Here is an 18,506-nt window from a genome sequence, read left to right on the forward strand (position 1 = left end):
AGTTTGTATTTTATCCAACTACCTGTGCTAAAAAGTGATGGGAACAGTGTTTGTAATTTCTTCTACTTTTTCAGTGACACAAAGTTCAAGCTGCTTATCTAATTGGTGAAAATGCAATGTCTGTTTATCACACTCACTTTGACTATATATGTTGTAGCAAGAGATTGTTTCTCGCTTACGGCCATACCAGCCTGGGTACGCCCGATCTCGTCTGATCTCGGAAGCTAAGCAGGGTCGGGCCTGGTTAGTACTTGGATGGGAGACCGCCTGGGAATACCAGGTGCTGTAAGCATTTTGTCCACGAGGGTGTGCCCCTGCACTATTTCATCAGCAACACTGCCTTATAGTAAGCATTTAATGATGAATTGACTAAATGCAGCTTCCTGCCTTTTTAATAGGATCAAATTTCCTTGTGTTTTCAATTAGCATCTGCCTTGTATTTATAAGACAAACAAGAATATTGTTGCTGAATGCAGCTTTGTGCTCCTTTGCCCTGTTCAAATGATGAAAGGAAATAAAGTTTGTATTTTATCCAACTACCTGTGCTAAAAAGTGATGGGAACAGTGTTTGTAATTTCTTCTACTTTTTCAGTGACACAAAGTTCAAGCTGCTTATCTAATTGGTGAAAATGCAATGTCTGTTTATCACACTCACTTTGACTATATATGTTGTAGCAAGAGATTGTTTCTCGCTTACGGCCATACCAGCCTGGGTACGCCCGATCTCGTCTGATCTCGGAAGCTAAGCAGGGTCGGGCCTGGTTAGTACTTGGATGGGAGACCGCCTGGGAATACCAGGTGCTGTAAGCATTTTGTCCACGAGGGTGTGCCCCTGCACTATTTCATCAGCAACACTGCCTTGTAGTAAGCATTTAATGATGAATTGACTAAATGCAGCTTCCTGCCTTTTTAATAGGATCAAATTTCCTTGTGTTTTCAATTAGCATCTGCCTTGTATTTATAAGACAAACAAGAATATTGTTGCTGAATGCAGCTTTGTGCTCCTTTGCCCTGTTCAAATGATGAAAGGAAATAAAGTTTGTATTTTATCCAACTACCTGTGCTAAAAAGTGATGGGAACAGTGTTTGTAATTTCTTCTACTTTTTCAGTGACACAAAGTTCAAGCTGCTTATCTAATTGGTGAAAATGCAATGTCTGTTTATCACACTCACTTTGACTATATATGTTGTAGCAAGAGATTGTTTCTCGCTTACGGCCATACCAGCCTGGGTACGCCCGATCTCGTCTGATCTCGGAAGCTAAGCAGGGTCGGGCCTGGTTAGTACTTGGATGGGAGACCGCCTGGGAATACCAGGTGCTGTAAGCATTTTGTCCACGAGGGTGTGCCCCTGCACTATTTCATCAGCAACACTGCCTTGTAGTAAGCATTTAATGATGAATTGACTAAATGCAGCTTCCTGCCTTTTTAATAGGATCAAATTTCCTTGTGTTTTCAATTAGCATCTGCCTTGTATTTATAAGACAAACAAGAATATTGTTGCTGAATGCAGCTTGTGTGTGCTTTGTGCTCCTTTGCCCTGTTCAAATGATGAAAGGAAATAAAGTTTGTATTTTATCCAACTACCTGTGCTAAAAAGTGATGGGAACAGTGTTTGTAATTTCTTCTACTTTTTCAGTGACACAAAGTTCAAGCTGCTTATCTAATTGGTGAAAATGCAATGTCTGTTTATCACACTCACTTTGACTATATATGTTGTAGCAAGAGATTTTTTCTCGCTTACGGCCATACCAGCCTGGGTACGCCCGATCTCGTCTGATCTCGGAAGCTAAGCAGGGTCGGGCCTGGTTAGTACTTGGATGGGAGACCGCCTGGGAATGCCAGGTGCTGTAAGCATTTTGTCCACGAGGGTGTGCTCTTGCACTATTTCATCAGCAACACTGCCTTGTATTAAGCATTTAATGATGAATTGACTAAATGTCTGTTTTATCAGACTCACTTTGACTATATATGTTGTAGCAAGAGATTGTTTCTCGCTTACGGCCATACCAGCCTGGGTACGCCCGATCTCGTCTGATCTCGGAAGCTAAGCAGGGTCGGGCCTGGTTAGTACTTGGATGGGAGACCGCCTGGGAATACCAGGTGCTGTAAGCATTTTGTCCACGAGGGTGTGCCCCTGCACTATTTCATCAGCAACACTGCCTTGTAGTAAGCATTTAATGATGAATTGACTAAATGCAGCTTCCTGCCTTTTTAATAGGATCAAATTTCCTTGTGTTTTCAATTAGCATCTGCCTTGTATTTATAAGACAAACAAGAATATTGTTGCTGAATGCAGCTTGTGTGTGCTTTGTGCTCCTTTGCCCTGTTCAAATGATGAAAGGAAATAAAGTTTGTATTTTATCCAACTACCTGTGCTAAAAAGTGATGGGAACAGTGTTTGTAATTTCTTCTACTTTTTCAGTGACACAAAGTTCAAGCTGCTTATCTAATTGGTGAAAATGCAATGTCTGTTTATCACACTCACTTTGACTATATATGTTGTAGCAAGAGATTTTTTCTCGCTTACGGCCATACCAGCCTGGGTACGCCCGATCTCGTCTGATCTCGGAAGCTAAGCAGGGTCGGGCCTGGTTAGTACTTGGATGGGAGACCGCCTGGGAATACCAGGTGCTGTAAGCATTTTGTCCACGAGGGTGTGCTCTTGCACTATTTCATCAGCAACACTGCCTTGTATTAAGCATTTAATGATGAATTGACTAAATGTCTGTTTTATCAGACTCACTTTGACTATATATGTTGTAGCAAGAGATTGTTTCTCGCTTACGGCCATACCAGCCTGGGTACGCCCGATCTCATCTGATCTCGGAAGCTAAGCAGGGTCGGGCCTGGTTAGTACTTGGATGGGAGACCGCCTGGGAACACCAGGTGCTGTAAGCATTTTGTCCACGAGGGTGTGCTCTTGCACTATTTCATCAGCAACACTGCCTTGTATTAAGCATTTAATGATGAATTGACTAAATGTCTGTTTTATCAGACTCACTTTGACTATATATGTTGTAGCAAGAGATTGTTTCTCGCTTACGGCCATACCAGCCTGGGTACGCCCGATCTCGTCTGATCTCGGAAGCTAAGCAGGGTCGGGCCTGGTTAGTACTTGGATGGGAGACCGCCTGGGAATACCAGGTGCTGTAAGCATTTTGTCCACGAGGGTGTGCCCCTGCACTATTTCATCAGCAACACTGCCTTGTAGTAAGCATTTAATGATGAATTGACTAAATGTCTGTTTTATCAGACTCACTTTGACTATATATGTTGTAGCAAGAGATTGTTTCTCGCTTACGGCCATACCAGCCTGGGTACGCCCGATCTCGTCTGATCTCGGAAGCTAAGCAGGGTCGGGCCTGGTTAGTACTTGGATGGGAGACCGCCTGGGAATACCAGGTGCTGTAAGCATTTTGTCCACGAGGGTGTGCCCCTGCACTATTTCATCAGCAACACTGCCTTGTAGTAAGCATTTAATGATGAATTGACTAAATGCAGCTTCCTGCCTTTTTAATAGGATCAAATTTCCTTGTGTTTTCAATTAGCATCTGCCTTGTATTTATAAGACAAACAAGAATATTGTTGCTGAATGCAGCTTGTGTGTGCTTTGTGCTCCTTTGCCCTGTTCAAATGATGAAAGGAAATAAAGTTTGTATTTTATCCAACTACCTGTGCTAAAAAGTGATGGGAACAGTGTTTGTAATTTCTTCTACTTTTTCAGTGACACAAAGTTCAAGCTGCTTATCTAATTGGTGAAAATGCAATGTCTGTTTATCACACTCACTTTGACTATATATGTTGTAGCAAGAGATTTTTTCTCGCTTACGGCCATACCAGCCTGGGTACGCCCGATCTCGTCTGATCTCGGAAGCTAAGCAGGGTCGGGCCTGGTTAGTACTTGGATGGGAGACCGCCTGGGAATACCAGGTGCTGTAAGCATTTTGTCCACGAGGGTGTGCTCTTGCACTATTTCATCAGCAACACTGCCTTGTATTAAGCATTTAATGATGAATTGACTAAATGTCTGTTTTATCAGACTCACTTTGACTATATATGTTGTAGCAAGAGATTGTTTCTCGCTTACGGCCATACCAGCCTGGGTACGCCCGATCTCGTCTGATCTCGGAAGCTAAGCAGGGTCGGGCCTGGTTAGTACTTGGATGGGAGACCGCCTGGGAATACCAGGTGCTGTAAGCATTTTGTCCACGAGGGTGTGCCCCTGCACTATTTCATCAGCAACACTGCCTTGTAGTAAGCATTTAATGATGAATTGACTAAATGCAGCTTCCTGCCTTTTTAATAGGATCAAATTTCCTTGTGTTTTCAATTAGCATCTGCCTTGTATTTATAAGACAAACAAGAATATTGTTGCTGAATGCAGCTTGTGTGTGCTTTGTGCTCCTTTGCCCTGTTCAAATGATGAAAGGAAATAAAGTTTGTATTTTATCCAACTACCTGTGCTAAAAAGTGATGGGAACAGTGTTTGTAATTTCTTCTACTTTTTCAGTGACACAAAGTTCAAGCTGCTTATCTAATTGGTGAAAATGCAATGTCTGTTTATCACACTCACTTTGACTATATATGTTGTAGCAAGAGATTGTTTCTCGCTTACGGCCATACCAGCCTGGGTACGCCCGATCTCGTCTGATCTCGGAAGCTAAGCAGGGTCGGGCCTGGTTAGTACTTGGATGGGAGACCGCCTGGGAATACCAGGTGCTGTAAGCATTTTGTCCACGAGGGTGTGCCCCTGCACTATTTCATCAGCAACACTGCCTTGTAGTAAGCATTTAATGATGAATTGACTAAATGCAGCTTCCTGCCTTTTTAATAGGATCAAATTTCCTTGTGTTTTCAATTAGCATCTGCCTTGTATTTATAAGACAAACAAGAATATTGTTGCTGAATGCAGCTTGTGTGTGCTTTGTGCTCCTTTGCCCTGTTCAAATGATGAAAGGAAATAAAGTTTGTATTTTATCCAACTACCTGTGCTAAAAAGTGATGGGAACAGTGTTTGTAATTTCTTCTACTTTTTCAGTGACACAAAGTTCAAGCTGCTTATCTAATTGGTGAAAATGCAATGTCTGTTTATCACACTCACTTTGACTATATATGTTGTAGCAAGAGATTGTTTCTCGCTTACGGCCATACCAGCCTGGGTACGCCCGATCTCGTCTGATCTCGGAAGCTAAGCAGGGTCGGGCCTGGTTAGTACTTGGATGGGAGACCGCCTGGGAATACCAGGTGCTGTAAGCATTTTGTCCACGAGGGTGTGCCCCTGCACTATTTCATCAGCAACACTGCCTTGTAGTAAGCATTTAATGATGAATTGACTAAATGCAGCTTCCTGCCTTTTTAATAGGATCAAATTTCCTTGTGTTTTCAATTAGCATCTGCCTTGTATTTATAAGACAAACAAGAATATTGTTGCTGAATGCAGCTTGTGTGTGCTTTGTGCTCCTTTGCCCTGTTCAAATGATGAAAGGAAATAAAGTTTGTATTTTATCCAACTACCTGTGCTAAAAAGTGATGGGAACAGTGTTTGTAATTTCTTCTACTTTTTCAGTGACACAAAGTTCAAGCTGCTTATCTAATTGGTGAAAATGCAATGTCTGTTTATCACACTCACTTTGACTATATATGTTGTAGCAAGAGATTGTTTCTCGCTTACGGCCATACCAGCCTGGGTACGCCCGATCTCGTCTGATCTCGGAAGCTAAGCAGGGTCGGGCCTGGTTAGTACTTGGATGGGAGACCGCCTGGGAATACCAGGTGCTGTAAGCATTTTGTCCACGAGGGTGTGCCCCTGCACTATTTCATCAGCAACACTGCCTTGTAGTAAGCATTTAATGATGAATTGACTAAATGCAGCTTCCTGCCTTTTTAATAGGATCAAATTTCCTTGTGTTTTCAATTAGCATCTGCCTTGTATTTATAAGACAAACAAGAATATTGTTGCTGAATGCAGCTTGTGTGTGCTTTGTGCTCCTTTGCCCTGTTCAAATGATGAAAGGAAATAAAGTTTGTATTTTATCCAACTACCTGTGCTAAAAAGTGATGGGAACAGTGTTTGTAATTTCTTCTACTTTTTCAGTGACACAAAGTTCAAGCTGCTTATCTAATTGGTGAAAATGCAATGTCTGTTTATCACACTCACTTTGACTATATATGTTGTAGCAAGAGATTGTTTCTCGCTTACGGCCATACCAGCCTGGGTACGCCCGATCTCGTCTGATCTCGGAAGCTAAGCAGGGTCGGGCCTGGTTAGTACTTGGATGGGAGACCGCCTGGGAATACCAGGTGCTGTAAGCATTTTGTCCACGAGGGTGTGCCCCTGCACTATTTCATCAGCAACACTGCCTTGTAGTAAGCATTTAATGATGAATTGACTAAATGCAGCTTCCTGCCTTTTTAATAGGATCAAATTTCCTTGTGTTTTCAATTAGCATCTGCCTTGTATTTATAAGACAAACAAGAATATTGTTGCTGAATGCAGCTTGTGTGTGCTTTGTGCTCCTTTGCCCTGTTCAAATGATGAAAGGAAATAAAGTTTGTATTTTATCCAACTACCTGTGCTAAAAAGTGATGGGAACAGTGTTTGTAATTTCTTCTACTTTTTCAGTGACACAAAGTTCAAGCTGCTTATCTAATTGGTGAAAATGCAATGTCTGTTTATCACACTCACTTTGACTATATATGTTGTAGCAAGAGATTGTTTCTCGCTTACGGCCATACCAGCCTGGGTACGCCCGATCTCGTCTGATCTCGGAAGCTAAGCAGGGTCGGGCCTGGTTAGTACTTGGATGGGAGACCGCCTGGGAATACCAGGTGCTGTAAGCATTTTGTCCACGAGGGTGTGCGCTTGCACTATTTCATCAGCAACACTGCCTTGTATTAAGCATTTAATGATGAATTGACTAAATGTCTGTTTTATCAGACTCACTTTGACTATATATGTTGTAGCAAGAGATTGTTTCTCGCTTACGGCCATACCAGCCTGGGTACGCCCGATCTCGTCTGATCTCGGAAGCTAAGCAGGGTCGGGCCTGGTTAGTACTTGGATGGGAGACCGCCTGGGAATACCAGGTGCTGTAAGCATTTTGTCCACGAGGGTGTGCCCCTGCACTATTTCATCAGCAACACTGCCTTGTAGTAAGCATTTAATGATGAATTGACTAAATGCAGCTTCCTGCCTTTTTAATAGGATCAAATTTCCTTGTGTTTTCAATTAGCATCTGCCTTGTATTTATAAGACAAACAAGAATATTGTTGCTGAATGCAGCTTGTGTGTGCTTTGTGCTCCTTTGCCCTGTTCAAATGATGAAAGGAAATAAAGTTTGTATTTTATCCAACTACCTGTGCTAAAAAGTGATGGGAACAGTGTTTGTAATTTCTTCTACTTTTTCAGTGACACAAAGTTCAAGCTGCTTATCTAATTGGTGAAAATGCAATGTCTGTTTATCACACTCACTTTGACTATATATGTTGTAGCAAGAGATTGTTTCTCGCTTACGGCCATACCAGCCTGGGTACGCCCGATCTCGTCTGATCTCGGAAGCTAAGCAGGGTCGGGCCTGGTTAGTACTTGGATGGGAGACCGCCTGGGAATACCAGGTGCTGTAAGCATTTTGTCCACGAGGGTGTGCCCCTGCACTATTTCATCAGCAACACTGCCTTGTAGTAAGCATTTAATGATGAATTGACTAAATGCAGCTTCCTGCCTTTTTAATAGGATCAAATTTCCTTGTGTTTTCAATTAGCATCTGCCTTGTATTTATAAGACAAACAAGAATATTGTTGCTGAATGCAGCTTGTGTGTGCTTTGTGCTCCTTTGCCCTGTTCAAATGATGAAAGGAAATAAAGTTTGTATTTTATCCAACTACCTGTGCTAAAAAGTGATGGGAACAGTGTTTGTAATTTCTTCTACTTTTTCAGTGACACAAAGTTCAAGCTGCTTATCTAATTGGTGAAAATGCAATGTCTGTTTATCACACTCACTTTGACTATATATGTTGTAGCAAGAGATTGTTTCTCGCTTACGGCCATACCAGCCTGGGTACGCCCGATCTCGTCTGATCTCGGAAGCTAAGCAGGGTCGGGCCTGGTTAGTACTTGGATGGGAGACCGCCTGGGAATACCAGGTGCTGTAAGCATTTTGTCCACGAGGGTGTGCTCTTGCACTATTTCATCAGCAACACTGCCTTGTAGTAAGCATTTAATGATGAATTGACTAAATGCAGCTTCCTGCCTTTTTAATAGGATCAAATTTCCTTGTGTTTTCAATTAGCATCTGCCTTGTATTTATAAGACAAACAAGAATATTGTTGCTGAATGCAGCTTGTGTGTGCTTTGTGCTCCTTTGCCCTGTTCAAATGATGAAAGGAAATAAAGTTTGTATTTTATCCAACTACCTGTGCTAAAAAGTGATGGGAACAGTGTTTGTAATTTCTTCTACTTTTTCAGTGACACAAAGTTCAAGCTGCTTATCTAATTGGTGAAAATGCAATGTCTGTTTATCACACTCACTTTGACTATATATGTTGTAGCAAGAGATTGTTTCTCGCTTACGGCCATACCAGCCTGGGTACGCCCGATCTCGTCTGATCTCGGAAGCTAAGCAGGGTCGGGCCTGGTTAGTACTTGGATGGGAGACCGCCTGGGAATACCAGGTGCTGTAAGCATTTTGTCCACGAGGGTGTGCCCCTGCACTATTTCATCAGCAACACTGCCTTGTAGTAAGCATTTAATGATGAATTGACTAAATGCAGCTTCCTGCCTTTTTAATAGGATCAAATTTCCTTGTGTTTTCAATTAGCATCTGCCTTGTATTTATAAGACAAACAAGAATATTGTTGCTGAATGCAGCTTTGTGCTCCTTTGCCCTGTTCAAATGATGAAAGGAAATAAAGTTTGTATTTTATCCAACTACCTGTGCTAAAAAGTGATGGGAACAGTGTTTGTAATTTCTTCTACTTTTTCAGTGACACAAAGTTCAAGCTGCTTATCTAATTGGTGAAAATGCAATGTCTGTTTATCACACTCACTTTGACTATATATGTTGTAGCAAGAGATTGTTTCTCGCTTACGGCCATACCAGCCTGGGTACGCCCGATCTCGTCTGATCTCGGAAGCTAAGCAGGGTCGGGCCTGGTTAGTACTTGGATGGGAGACCGCCTGGGAATACCAGGTGCTGTAAGCATTTTGTCCACGAGGGTGTGCCCCTGCACTATTTCATCAGCAACACTGCCTTGTAGTAAGCATTTAATGATGAATTGACTAAATGCAGCTTCCTGCCTTTTTAATAGGATCAAATTTCCTTGTGTTTTCAATTAGCATCTGCCTTGTATTTATAAGACAAACAAGAATATTGTTGCTGAATGCAGCTTGTGTGTGCTTTGTGCTCCTTTGCCCTGTTCAAATGATGAAAGGAAATAAAGTTTGTATTTTATCCAACTACCTGTGCTAAAAAGTGATGGGAACAGTGTTTGTAATTTCTTCTACTTTTTCAGTGACACAAAGTTCAAGCTGCTTATCTAATTGGTGAAAATGCAATGTCTGTTTATCACACTCACTTTGACTATATATGTTGTACCAAGAGATTTTTTCTCGCTTACGGCCATACCAGCCTGGGTACGCCCGATCTCGTCTGATCTCGGAAGCTAAGCAGGGTCGGGCCTGGTTAGTACTTGGATGGGAGACCGCCTGGGAATACCAGGTGCTGTAAGCATTTTGTCCACGAGGGTGTGCTCTTGCACTATTTCATCAGCAACACTGCCTTGTATTAAGCATTTAATGATGAATTGACTAAATGTCTGTTTTATCAGACTCACTTTGACTATATATGTTGTAGCAAGAGATTGTTTCTCGCTTACGGCCATACCAGCCTGGGTACGCCTGATCTCGTCTGATCTCGGAAGCTAAGCAGGGTCGGGCCTGGTTAGTACTTGGATGGGAGACCGCCTGGGAATACCAGGTGCTGTAAGCATTTTGTCCACGAGGGTGTGCCCCTGCACTATTTCATCAGCAACACTGCCTTGTAGTAAGCATTTAATGATGAATTGACTAAATGCAGCTTCCTGCCTTTTTAATAGGATCAAATTTCCTTGTGTTTTCAATTAGCATCTGCCTTGTATTTATAAGACAAACAAGAATATTGTTGCTGAATGCAGCTTGTGTGTGCTTTGTGCTCCTTTGCCCTGTTCAAATGATGAAAGGAAATAAAGTTTGTATTTTATCCAACTACCTGTGCTAAAAAGTGATGGGAACAGTGTTTGTAATTTCTTCTACTTTTTCAGTGACACAAAGTTCAAGCTGCTTATCTAATTGGTGAAAATGCAATGTCTGTTTATCACACTCACTTTGACTATATATGTTGTAGCAAGAGATTGTTTCTCGCTTACGGCCATACCAGCCTGGGTACGCCCGATCTCGTCTGATCTCGGAAGCTAAGCAGGGTCGGGCCTGGTTAGTACTTGGATGGGAGACCGCCTGGGAATACCAGGTGCTGTAAGCATTTTGTCCACGAGGGTGTGCCCCTGCACTATTTCATCAGCAACACTGCCTTGTAGTAAGCATTTAATGATGAATTGACTAAATGCAGCTTCCTGCCTTTTTAATAGGATCAAATTTCCTTGTGTTTTCAATTAGCATCTGCCTTGTATTTATAAGACAAACAAGAATATTGTTGCTGAATGCAGCTTGTGTGTGCTTTGTGCTCCTTTGCCCTGTTCAAATGATGAAAGGAAATAAAGTTTGTATTTTATCCAACTACCTGTGCTAAAAAGTGATGGGAACAGTGTTTGTAATTTCTTCTACTTTTTCAGTGACACAAAGTTCAAGCTGCTTATCTAATTGGTGAAAATGCAATGTCTGTTTATCACACTCACTTTGACTATATATGTTGTACCAAGAGATTTTTTCTCGCTTACGGCCATACCAGCCTGGGTACGCCCGATCTCGTCTGATCTCGGAAGCTAAGCAGGGTCGGGCCTGGTTAGTACTTGGATGGGAGACCGCCTGGGAATACCAGGTGCTGTAAGCATTTTGTCCACGAGGGTGTGCTCTTGCACTATTTCATCAGCAACACTGCCTTGTATTAAGCATTTAATGATGAATTGACTAAATGTCTGTTTTATCAGACTCACTTTGACTATATATGTTGTAGCAAGAGATTGTTTCTCGCTTACGGCCATACCAGCCTGGGTACGCCCGATCTCGTCTGATCTCGGAAGCTAAGCAGGGTCGGGCCTGGTTAGTACTTGGATGGGAGACCGCCTGGGAATACCAGGTGCTGTAAGCATTTTGTCCACGAGGGTGTGCCCCTGCACTATTTCATCAGCAACACTGCCTTGTAGTAAGCATTTAATGATGAATTGACTAAATGCAGCTTCCTGCCTTTTTAATAGGATCAAATTTCCTTGTGTTTTCAATTAGCATCTGCCTTGTATTTATAAGACAAACAAGAATATTGTTGCTGAATGCAGCTTGTGTGTGCTTTGTGCTCCTTTGCCCTGTTCAAATGATGAAAGGAAATAAAGTTTGTATTTTATCCAACTACCTGTGCTAAAAAGTGATGGGAACAGTGTTTGTAATTTCTTCTACTTTTTCAGTGACACAAAGTTCAAGCTGCTTATCTAATTGGTGAAAATGCAATGTCTGTTTATCACACTCACTTTGACTATATATGTTGTAGCAAGAGATTGTTTCTCGCTTACGGCCATACCAGCCTGGGTACGCCCGATCTCGTCTGATCTCGGAAGCTAAGCAGGGTCGGGCCTGGTTAGTACTTGGATGGGAGACCGCCTGGGAATACCAGGTGCTGTAAGCATTTTGTCCACGAGGGTGTGCTCTTGCACTATTTCATCAGCAACACTGCCTTGTATTAAGCATTTAATGATGAATTGACTAAATGTCTGTTTTATCAGACTCACTTTGACTATATATGTTGTAGCAAGAGATTGTTTCTCGCTTACGGCCATACCAGCCTGGGTACGCCCGATCTCGTCTGATCTCGGAAGCTAAGCAGGGTCGGGCCTGGTTAGTACTTGGATGGGAGACCGCCTGGGAATACCAGGTGCTGTAAGCATTTTGTCCACGAGGGTGTGCCACTGCACTATTTCATCAGCAACACTGCCTTGTAGTAAGCATTTAATGATGAATTGACTAAATGCAGCTTCCTGCCTTTTTAATAGGATCAAATTTCCTTGTGTTTTCAATTAGCATCTGCCTTGTATTTATAAGACAAACAAGAATATTGTTGCTGAATGCAGCTTGTGTGTGCTTTGTGCTCCTTTGCCCTGTTCAAATGATGAAAGGAAATAAAGTTTGTATTTTATCCAACTACCTGTGCTAAAAAGTGATGGGAACAGTGTTTGTAATTTCTTCTACTTTTTCAGTGACACAAAGTTCAAGCTGCTTATCTAATTGGTGAAAATGCAATGTCTGTTTATCACACTCACTTTGACTATATATGTTGTAGCAAGAGATTGTTTCTCGCTTACGGCCATACCAGCCTGGGTACGCCCGATCTCGTCTGATCTCGGAAGCTAAGCAGGGTCGGGCCTGGTTAGTACTTGGATGGGAGACCGCCTGGGAATACCAGGTGCTGTAAGCATTTTGTCCACGAGGGTGTGCCACTGCACTATTTCATCAGCAACACTGCCTTGTAGTAAGCATTTAATGATGAATTGACTAAATGCAGCTTCCTGCCTTTTTAATAGGATCAAATTTCCTTGTGTTTTCAATTAGCATCTGCCTTGTATTTATAAGACAAACAAGAATATTGTTGCTGAATGCAGCTTGTGTGTGCTTTGTGCTCCTTTGCCCTGTTCAAATGATGAAAGGAAATAAAGTTTGTATTTTATCCAACTACCTGTGCTAAAAAGTGATGGGAACAGTGTTTGTAATTTCTTCTACTTTTTCAGTGACACAAAGTTCAAGCTGCTTATCTAATTGGTGAAAATGCAATGTCTGTTTATCACACTCACTTTGACTATATATGTTGTAGCAAGAGATTGTTTCTCGCTTACGGCCATACCAGCCTGGGTACGCCCGATCTCGTCTGATCTCGGAAGCTAAGCAGGGTCGGGCCTGGTTAGTACTTGGATGGGAGACCGCCTGGGAATACCAGGTGCTGTAAGCATTTTGTCCACGAGGGTGTGCCCCTGCACTATTTCATCAGCAACACTGCCTTGTAGTAAGCATTTAATGATGAATTGACTAAATGCAGCTTCCTGCCTTTTTAATAGGATCAAATTTCCTTGTGTTTTCAATTAGCATCTGCCTTGTATTTATAAGACAAACAAGAATATTGTTGCTGAATGCAGCTTGTGTGTGCTTTGTGCTCCTTTGCCCTGTTCAAATGATGAAAGGAAATAAAGTTTGTATTTTATCCAACTACCTGTGCTAAAAAGTGATGGGAACAGTGTTTGTAATTTCTTCTACTTTTTCAGTGACACAAAGTTCAAGCTGCTTATCTAATTGGTGAAAATGCAATGTCTGTTTATCACACTCACTTTGACTATATATGTTGTAGCAAGAGATTGGTCCTCGCTTACGGCCATACCAGCCTGGGTACGCCCGATCTCGTCTGATCTCGGAAGCTAAGCAGGGTCACGCCTGGTTAGTACTTGGATGGGAGACCGCCTGGGAATACCAGGTGCTGTAAGCATTTTGTCCACGAGGGTGTGCCCCTGCACTATTTCATCAGCAACACTGCCTTGTAGTAAGCATTTAATGATGAATTGACTAAATGCAGCTTCCTGCCTTTTTAATAGGATCAAATTTCCTTGTGTTTTCAATTAGCATCTGCCTTGTATTTATAAGACAAACAAGAATATTGTTGCTGAATGCAGCTTGTGTGTGCTTTGTGCTCCTTTGCCCTGTTCAAATGATGAAAGGAAATAAAGTTTGTATTTTATCCAACTACCTGTGCTAAAAAGTGATGGGAACAGTGTTTGTAATTTCTTCTACTTTTTCAGTGACACAAAGTTCAAGCTGCTTATCTAATTGGTGAAAATGCAATGTCTGTTTATCACACTCACTTTGACTATATATGTTGTAGCAAGAGATTGTTTCTCGCTTACGGCCATACCAGCCTGGGTACGCCCGATCTCGTCTGATCTCGGAAGCTAAGCAGGGTCGGGCCTGGTTAGTACTTGGATGGGAGACCGCCTGGGAATACCAGGTGCTGTAAGCATTTTGTCCACGAGGGTGTGCCCCTGCACTATTTCATCAGCAACACTGCTTTGTAGTAAGCATTTAATGATGAATTGACTAAATGCAGCTTCCTGCCTTTTTAATAGGATCAAATTTCCTTGTGTTTTCAATTAGCATCTGCCTTGTATTTATAAGACAAACAAGAATATTGTTGCTGAATGCAGCTTGTGTGTGCTTTGTGCTCCTTTGCCCTGTTCAAATGATGAAAGGAAATAAAGTTTGTATTTTATCCAACTACCTGTGCTAAAAAGTGATGGGAACAGTGTTTGTAATTTCTTCTACTTTTTCAGTGACACAAAGTTCAAGCTGCTTATCTAATTGGTGAAAATGCAATGTCTGTTTATCACACTCACTTTGACTATATATGTTGTAGCAAGAGATTGTTTCTCGCTTACGGCCATACCAGCCTGGGTACGCCCGATCTCGTCTGATCTCGGAAGCTAAGCAGGGTCGGGCCTGGTTAGTACTTGGATGGGAGACCGCCTGGGAATACCAGGTGCTGTAAGCATTTTGTCCACGAGGGTGTGCTCTTGCACTATTTCATCAGCAACACTGCCTTGTATTAAGCATTTAATGATGAATTGACTAAATGTCTGTTTTATCAGACTCACTTTGACTATATATGTTGTAGCAAGAGATTGTTTCTCGCTTACGGCCATACCAGCCTGGGTACGCCCGATCTCGTCTGATCTCGGAAGCTAAGCAGGGTCGGGCCTGGTTAGTACTTGGATGGGAGACCGCCTGGGAATACCAGGTGCTGTAAGCATTTTGTCCACGAGGGTGTGCCACTGCACTATTTCATCAGCAACACTGCCTTGTAGTAAGCATTTAATGATGAATTGACTAAATGCAGCTTCCTGCCTTTTTAATAGGATCAAATTTCCTTGTGTTTTCAATTAGCATCTGCCTTGTATTTATAAGACAAACAAGAATATTGTTGCTGAATGCAGCTTGTGTGTGCTTTGTGCTCCTTTGCCCTGTTCAAATGATGAAAGGAAATAAAGTTTGTATTTTATCCAACTACCTGTGCTAAAAAGTGATGGGAACAGTGTTTGTAATTTCTTCTACTTTTTCAGTGACACAAAGTTCAAGCTGCTTATCTAATTGGTGAAAATGCAATGTCTGTTTATCACACTCACTTTGACTATATATGTTGTAGCAAGAGATTGTTTCTCGCTTACGGCCATACCAGCCTGGGTACGCCCGATCTCGTCTGATCTCGGAAGCTAAGCAGGGTCGGGCCTGGTTAGTACTTGGATGGGAGACCGCCTGGGAATACCAGGTGCTGTAAGCATTTTGTCCACGAGGGTGTGCTCTTGCACTATTTCATCAGCAACACTGCCTTGTATTAAGCATTTAATGATGAATTGACTAAATGTCTGTTTTATCAGACTCACTTTGACTATATATGTTGTAGCAAGAGATTGTTTCTCGCTTACGGCCATACCAGCCTGGGTACGCCCGATCTCGTCTGATCTCGGAAGCTAAGCAGGGTCGGGCCTGGTTAGTACTTGGATGGGAGACCGCCTGGGAATACCAGGTGCTGTAAGCATTTTGTCCACGAGGGTGTGCCACTGCACTATTTCATCAGCAACACTGCCTTGTAGTAAGCATTTAATGATGAATTGACTAAATGCAGCTTCCTGCCTTTTTAATAGGATCAAATTTCCTTGTGTTTTCAATTAGCATCTGCCTTGTATTTATAAGACAAACAAGAATATTGTTGCTGAATGCAGCTTGTGTGTGCTTTGTGCTCCTTTGCCCTGTTCAAATGATGAAAGGAAATAAAGTTTGTATTTTATCCAACTACCTGTGCTAAAAAGTGATGGGAACAGTGTTTGTAATTTCTTCTACTTTTTCAGTGACACAAAGTTCAAGCTGCTTATCTAATTGGTGAAAATGCAATGTCTGTTTATCACACTCACTTTGACTATATATGTTGTAGCAAGAGATTGTTTCTCGCTTACGGCCATACCAGCCTGGGTACGCCCGATCTCGTCTGATCTCGGAAGCTAAGCAGGGTCGGGCCTGGTTAGTACTTGGATGGGAGACCGCCTGGGAATACCAGGTGCTGTAAGCATTTTGTCCACGAGGGTGTGCCACTGCACTATTTCATCAGCAACACTGCCTTGTAGTAAGCATTTAATGATGAATTGACTAAATGCAGCTTCCTGCCTTTTTAATAGGATCAAATTTCCTTGTGTTTTCAATTAGCATCTGCCTTGTATTTATAAGACAAACAAGAATATTGTTGCTGAATGCAGCTTGTGTGTGCTTTGTGCTCCTTTGCCCTGTTCAAATGATGAAAGGAAATAAAGTTTGTATTTTATCCAACTACCTGTGCTAAAAAGTGATGGGAACAGTGTTTGTAATTTCTTCTACTTTTTCAGTGACACAAAGTTCAAGCTGCTTATCTAATTGGTGAAAATGCAATGTCTGTTTATCACACTCACTTTGACTATATATGTTGTAGCAAGAGATTGTTTCTCGCTTACGGCCATACCAGCCTGGGTACGCCCGATCTCGTCTGATCTCGGAAGCTAAGCAGGGTCGGGCCTGGTTAGTACTTGGATGGGAGACCGCCTGGGAATACCAGGTGCTGTAAGAATTTTGTCCACGAGGGTGTGCCACTGCACTATTTCATCAGCAACACTGCCTTGTAGTAAGCATTTAATGATGAATTGACTAAATGCAGCTTCCTGCCTTTTTAATAGGATCAAATTTCCTTGTGTTTTCAATTAGCATCTGCCTTGTATTTATAAGACAAACAAGAATATTGTTGCTGAATGCAGCTTGTGTGTGCTTTGTGCTCCTTTGCCCTGTTCAAATGATGAAAGGAAATAAAGTTTGTATTTTATCCAACTACCTGTGCTAAAAAGTGATGGGAACAGTGTTTGTAATTTCTTCTACTTTTTCAGTGACACAAAGTTCAAGCTGCTTATCTAATTGGTGAAAATGCAATGTCTGTTTATCACACTCACTTTGACTATATATGTTGTAGCAAGAGATTGTTTCTCGCTTACGGCCATACCAGCCTGGGTACGCCCGATCTCGTCTGATCTCGGAAGCTAAGCAGGGTCGGGCCTGGTTAGTACTTGGATGGGAGACCGCCTGGGAATACCAGGTGCTGTAAGCATTTTGTCCACGAGGGTGTGCTCTTGCACTATTTCATCAGCAACACTGCCTTGTATTAAGCATTTAATGATGAATTGACTAAATGTCTGTTTTATCAGACTCACTTTGACTATATATGTTGTAGCAAGAGATTGTTTCTCGCTTACGGCCATACCAGCCTGGGTACGCCCGATCTCGTCTGATCTCGGAAGCTAAGCAGGGTCGGGCCTGGTTAGTACTTGGATGGGAGACCGCCTGGGAATACCAGGTGCTGTAAGCATTTTGTCCACGAGGGTGTGCCACTGCACTATTTCATCAGCAACACTGCCTTGTAGTAAGCATTTAATGATGAATTGACTAAATGCAGCTTCCTGCCTTTTTAATAGGATCAAATTTCCTTGTGTTTTCAATTAGCATCTGCCTTGTATTTATAAGACAAACAAGAATATTGTTGCTGAATGCAGCTTGTGTGTGCTTTGTGCTCCTTTGCCCTGTTCAAATGATGAAAGGAAATAAAGTTTGTATTTTATCCAACTACCTGTGCTAAAAAGTGATGGGAACAGTGTTTGTAATTTCTTCTACTTTTTCAGTGACACAAAGTTCAAGCTGCTTATCTAATTGGTGAAAATGCAATGTCTGTTTATCACACTCACTTTGACTATATATGTTGTAGCAAGAGATTGTTTCTCGCTTACGGCCATACCAGCCTGGGTACGCCCGATCTCGTCTGATCTCGGAAGCTAAGCAGGGTCGGGCCTGGTTAGTACTTGGATGGGAGACCGCCTGGGAATACCAGGTGCTGTAAGCATTTTGTCCACGAGGGTGTGCCACTGCACTATTTCATCAGCAACACTGCCTTGTAGTAAGCATTTAATGATGAATTGACTAAATGCAGCTTCCTGCCTTTTTAATAGGATCAAATTTCCTTGTGTTTTCAATTAGCATCTGCCTTGTATTTATAAGACAAACAAGAATATTGTTGCTGAATGCAGCTTGTGTGTGCTTTGTGCTCCTTTGCCCTGTTCAAATGATGAAAGGAAATAAAGTTTGTATTTTATCCAACTACCTGTGCTAAAAAGTGATGGGAACAGTGTTTGTAATTTCTTCTACTTTTTCAGTGACACAAAGTTCAAGCTGCTTATCTAATTGGTGAAAATGCAATGTCTGTTTAT

General features: G+C 42.0%; 41 non-coding genes across 41 annotated transcripts; all 41 read left to right on the forward strand.

The window, feature by feature from the left end:
* Positions 1 to 173: 173 nt before the first annotated feature.
* Positions 174 to 292, forward strand: LOC145854829 (5S ribosomal RNA). Its single transcript, XR_014375716.1, has one exon. It is a non-coding gene; the product is annotated as a 5S ribosomal RNA (ribosomal RNA).
* A 399-nt stretch (positions 293 to 691) lies between these two features.
* LOC145854830 (5S ribosomal RNA) lies at positions 692 to 810 on the forward strand. The gene has a single exon (XR_014375717.1). It is a non-coding gene; the product is annotated as a 5S ribosomal RNA (ribosomal RNA).
* A 399-nt stretch (positions 811 to 1,209) lies between these two features.
* LOC145854831 (5S ribosomal RNA) lies at positions 1,210 to 1,328 on the forward strand. The gene has a single exon (XR_014375718.1). It is a non-coding gene; the product is annotated as a 5S ribosomal RNA (ribosomal RNA).
* Positions 1,329 to 1,737: 409 nt separating this feature from the next.
* LOC145882000 (5S ribosomal RNA) lies at positions 1,738 to 1,856 on the forward strand. Its single transcript, XR_014393567.1, has one exon. It is a non-coding gene; the product is annotated as a 5S ribosomal RNA (ribosomal RNA).
* Positions 1,857 to 1,995: 139 nt separating this feature from the next.
* LOC145854832 (5S ribosomal RNA) lies at positions 1,996 to 2,114 on the forward strand. The gene has a single exon (XR_014375719.1). It is a non-coding gene; the product is annotated as a 5S ribosomal RNA (ribosomal RNA).
* A 409-nt stretch (positions 2,115 to 2,523) lies between these two features.
* LOC145854833 (5S ribosomal RNA) lies at positions 2,524 to 2,642 on the forward strand. Its single transcript, XR_014375720.1, has one exon. It is a non-coding gene; the product is annotated as a 5S ribosomal RNA (ribosomal RNA).
* Positions 2,643 to 2,781: 139 nt separating this feature from the next.
* LOC145882536 (5S ribosomal RNA) lies at positions 2,782 to 2,900 on the forward strand. The gene has a single exon (XR_014394104.1). It is a non-coding gene; the product is annotated as a 5S ribosomal RNA (ribosomal RNA).
* Positions 2,901 to 3,039: 139 nt separating this feature from the next.
* LOC145854834 (5S ribosomal RNA) lies at positions 3,040 to 3,158 on the forward strand. The gene has a single exon (XR_014375721.1). It is a non-coding gene; the product is annotated as a 5S ribosomal RNA (ribosomal RNA).
* Positions 3,159 to 3,297: 139 nt separating this feature from the next.
* LOC145854836 (5S ribosomal RNA) lies at positions 3,298 to 3,416 on the forward strand. The gene has a single exon (XR_014375723.1). It is a non-coding gene; the product is annotated as a 5S ribosomal RNA (ribosomal RNA).
* A 409-nt stretch (positions 3,417 to 3,825) lies between these two features.
* Positions 3,826 to 3,944, forward strand: LOC145854837 (5S ribosomal RNA). The gene has a single exon (XR_014375724.1). It is a non-coding gene; the product is annotated as a 5S ribosomal RNA (ribosomal RNA).
* A 139-nt stretch (positions 3,945 to 4,083) lies between these two features.
* LOC145854838 (5S ribosomal RNA) lies at positions 4,084 to 4,202 on the forward strand. The gene has a single exon (XR_014375725.1). It is a non-coding gene; the product is annotated as a 5S ribosomal RNA (ribosomal RNA).
* A 409-nt stretch (positions 4,203 to 4,611) lies between these two features.
* LOC145854839 (5S ribosomal RNA) lies at positions 4,612 to 4,730 on the forward strand. Its single transcript, XR_014375726.1, has one exon. It is a non-coding gene; the product is annotated as a 5S ribosomal RNA (ribosomal RNA).
* Positions 4,731 to 5,139: 409 nt separating this feature from the next.
* LOC145854840 (5S ribosomal RNA) lies at positions 5,140 to 5,258 on the forward strand. The gene has a single exon (XR_014375727.1). It is a non-coding gene; the product is annotated as a 5S ribosomal RNA (ribosomal RNA).
* Positions 5,259 to 5,667: 409 nt separating this feature from the next.
* Positions 5,668 to 5,786, forward strand: LOC145854842 (5S ribosomal RNA). Its single transcript, XR_014375729.1, has one exon. It is a non-coding gene; the product is annotated as a 5S ribosomal RNA (ribosomal RNA).
* Positions 5,787 to 6,195: 409 nt separating this feature from the next.
* Positions 6,196 to 6,314, forward strand: LOC145854843 (5S ribosomal RNA). The gene has a single exon (XR_014375730.1). It is a non-coding gene; the product is annotated as a 5S ribosomal RNA (ribosomal RNA).
* Positions 6,315 to 6,723: 409 nt separating this feature from the next.
* Positions 6,724 to 6,842, forward strand: LOC145854844 (5S ribosomal RNA). The gene has a single exon (XR_014375731.1). It is a non-coding gene; the product is annotated as a 5S ribosomal RNA (ribosomal RNA).
* Positions 6,843 to 6,981: 139 nt separating this feature from the next.
* Positions 6,982 to 7,100, forward strand: LOC145854845 (5S ribosomal RNA). Its single transcript, XR_014375732.1, has one exon. It is a non-coding gene; the product is annotated as a 5S ribosomal RNA (ribosomal RNA).
* A 409-nt stretch (positions 7,101 to 7,509) lies between these two features.
* On the forward strand, positions 7,510 to 7,628 carry LOC145854846 (5S ribosomal RNA). Its single transcript, XR_014375733.1, has one exon. It is a non-coding gene; the product is annotated as a 5S ribosomal RNA (ribosomal RNA).
* A 409-nt stretch (positions 7,629 to 8,037) lies between these two features.
* Positions 8,038 to 8,156, forward strand: LOC145854848 (5S ribosomal RNA). The gene has a single exon (XR_014375735.1). It is a non-coding gene; the product is annotated as a 5S ribosomal RNA (ribosomal RNA).
* Positions 8,157 to 8,565: 409 nt separating this feature from the next.
* LOC145854849 (5S ribosomal RNA) lies at positions 8,566 to 8,684 on the forward strand. The gene has a single exon (XR_014375736.1). It is a non-coding gene; the product is annotated as a 5S ribosomal RNA (ribosomal RNA).
* Positions 8,685 to 9,083: 399 nt separating this feature from the next.
* Positions 9,084 to 9,202, forward strand: LOC145854850 (5S ribosomal RNA). Its single transcript, XR_014375737.1, has one exon. It is a non-coding gene; the product is annotated as a 5S ribosomal RNA (ribosomal RNA).
* Positions 9,203 to 9,611: 409 nt separating this feature from the next.
* Positions 9,612 to 9,730, forward strand: LOC145854851 (5S ribosomal RNA). The gene has a single exon (XR_014375738.1). It is a non-coding gene; the product is annotated as a 5S ribosomal RNA (ribosomal RNA).
* Positions 9,731 to 9,869: 139 nt separating this feature from the next.
* On the forward strand, positions 9,870 to 9,988 carry LOC145882857 (5S ribosomal RNA). Its single transcript, XR_014394427.1, has one exon. It is a non-coding gene; the product is annotated as a 5S ribosomal RNA (ribosomal RNA).
* A 409-nt stretch (positions 9,989 to 10,397) lies between these two features.
* LOC145854852 (5S ribosomal RNA) lies at positions 10,398 to 10,516 on the forward strand. Its single transcript, XR_014375739.1, has one exon. It is a non-coding gene; the product is annotated as a 5S ribosomal RNA (ribosomal RNA).
* Positions 10,517 to 10,925: 409 nt separating this feature from the next.
* On the forward strand, positions 10,926 to 11,044 carry LOC145854853 (5S ribosomal RNA). Its single transcript, XR_014375740.1, has one exon. It is a non-coding gene; the product is annotated as a 5S ribosomal RNA (ribosomal RNA).
* Positions 11,045 to 11,183: 139 nt separating this feature from the next.
* On the forward strand, positions 11,184 to 11,302 carry LOC145854854 (5S ribosomal RNA). The gene has a single exon (XR_014375741.1). It is a non-coding gene; the product is annotated as a 5S ribosomal RNA (ribosomal RNA).
* A 409-nt stretch (positions 11,303 to 11,711) lies between these two features.
* Positions 11,712 to 11,830, forward strand: LOC145854855 (5S ribosomal RNA). The gene has a single exon (XR_014375742.1). It is a non-coding gene; the product is annotated as a 5S ribosomal RNA (ribosomal RNA).
* A 139-nt stretch (positions 11,831 to 11,969) lies between these two features.
* Positions 11,970 to 12,088, forward strand: LOC145854856 (5S ribosomal RNA). Its single transcript, XR_014375743.1, has one exon. It is a non-coding gene; the product is annotated as a 5S ribosomal RNA (ribosomal RNA).
* Positions 12,089 to 12,497: 409 nt separating this feature from the next.
* On the forward strand, positions 12,498 to 12,616 carry LOC145854857 (5S ribosomal RNA). The gene has a single exon (XR_014375744.1). It is a non-coding gene; the product is annotated as a 5S ribosomal RNA (ribosomal RNA).
* A 409-nt stretch (positions 12,617 to 13,025) lies between these two features.
* LOC145854859 (5S ribosomal RNA) lies at positions 13,026 to 13,144 on the forward strand. The gene has a single exon (XR_014375746.1). It is a non-coding gene; the product is annotated as a 5S ribosomal RNA (ribosomal RNA).
* Positions 13,145 to 13,553: 409 nt separating this feature from the next.
* Positions 13,554 to 13,672, forward strand: LOC145852131 (5S ribosomal RNA). Its single transcript, XR_014373985.1, has one exon. It is a non-coding gene; the product is annotated as a 5S ribosomal RNA (ribosomal RNA).
* A 409-nt stretch (positions 13,673 to 14,081) lies between these two features.
* On the forward strand, positions 14,082 to 14,200 carry LOC145854860 (5S ribosomal RNA). Its single transcript, XR_014375747.1, has one exon. It is a non-coding gene; the product is annotated as a 5S ribosomal RNA (ribosomal RNA).
* A 409-nt stretch (positions 14,201 to 14,609) lies between these two features.
* On the forward strand, positions 14,610 to 14,728 carry LOC145854861 (5S ribosomal RNA). Its single transcript, XR_014375748.1, has one exon. It is a non-coding gene; the product is annotated as a 5S ribosomal RNA (ribosomal RNA).
* Positions 14,729 to 14,867: 139 nt separating this feature from the next.
* On the forward strand, positions 14,868 to 14,986 carry LOC145854862 (5S ribosomal RNA). The gene has a single exon (XR_014375749.1). It is a non-coding gene; the product is annotated as a 5S ribosomal RNA (ribosomal RNA).
* Positions 14,987 to 15,395: 409 nt separating this feature from the next.
* LOC145854863 (5S ribosomal RNA) lies at positions 15,396 to 15,514 on the forward strand. The gene has a single exon (XR_014375750.1). It is a non-coding gene; the product is annotated as a 5S ribosomal RNA (ribosomal RNA).
* A 139-nt stretch (positions 15,515 to 15,653) lies between these two features.
* Positions 15,654 to 15,772, forward strand: LOC145854864 (5S ribosomal RNA). The gene has a single exon (XR_014375751.1). It is a non-coding gene; the product is annotated as a 5S ribosomal RNA (ribosomal RNA).
* A 409-nt stretch (positions 15,773 to 16,181) lies between these two features.
* Positions 16,182 to 16,300, forward strand: LOC145854865 (5S ribosomal RNA). Its single transcript, XR_014375752.1, has one exon. It is a non-coding gene; the product is annotated as a 5S ribosomal RNA (ribosomal RNA).
* A 409-nt stretch (positions 16,301 to 16,709) lies between these two features.
* LOC145884586 (5S ribosomal RNA) lies at positions 16,710 to 16,828 on the forward strand. Its single transcript, XR_014396164.1, has one exon. It is a non-coding gene; the product is annotated as a 5S ribosomal RNA (ribosomal RNA).
* Positions 16,829 to 17,237: 409 nt separating this feature from the next.
* LOC145854866 (5S ribosomal RNA) lies at positions 17,238 to 17,356 on the forward strand. Its single transcript, XR_014375753.1, has one exon. It is a non-coding gene; the product is annotated as a 5S ribosomal RNA (ribosomal RNA).
* Positions 17,357 to 17,495: 139 nt separating this feature from the next.
* Positions 17,496 to 17,614, forward strand: LOC145854867 (5S ribosomal RNA). The gene has a single exon (XR_014375754.1). It is a non-coding gene; the product is annotated as a 5S ribosomal RNA (ribosomal RNA).
* A 409-nt stretch (positions 17,615 to 18,023) lies between these two features.
* Positions 18,024 to 18,142, forward strand: LOC145854868 (5S ribosomal RNA). Its single transcript, XR_014375755.1, has one exon. It is a non-coding gene; the product is annotated as a 5S ribosomal RNA (ribosomal RNA).
* Positions 18,143 to 18,506: the final 364 nt, after the last annotated feature.

This window comes from Salmo salar, chromosome 08, assembly GCF_965601325.2.
Source record: "Salmo salar chromosome 08, fSalSal1, whole genome shotgun sequence".
In the NCBI taxonomy this organism is placed as follows: Eukaryota; Metazoa; Chordata; class Actinopteri; order Salmoniformes; family Salmonidae; genus Salmo; species Salmo salar.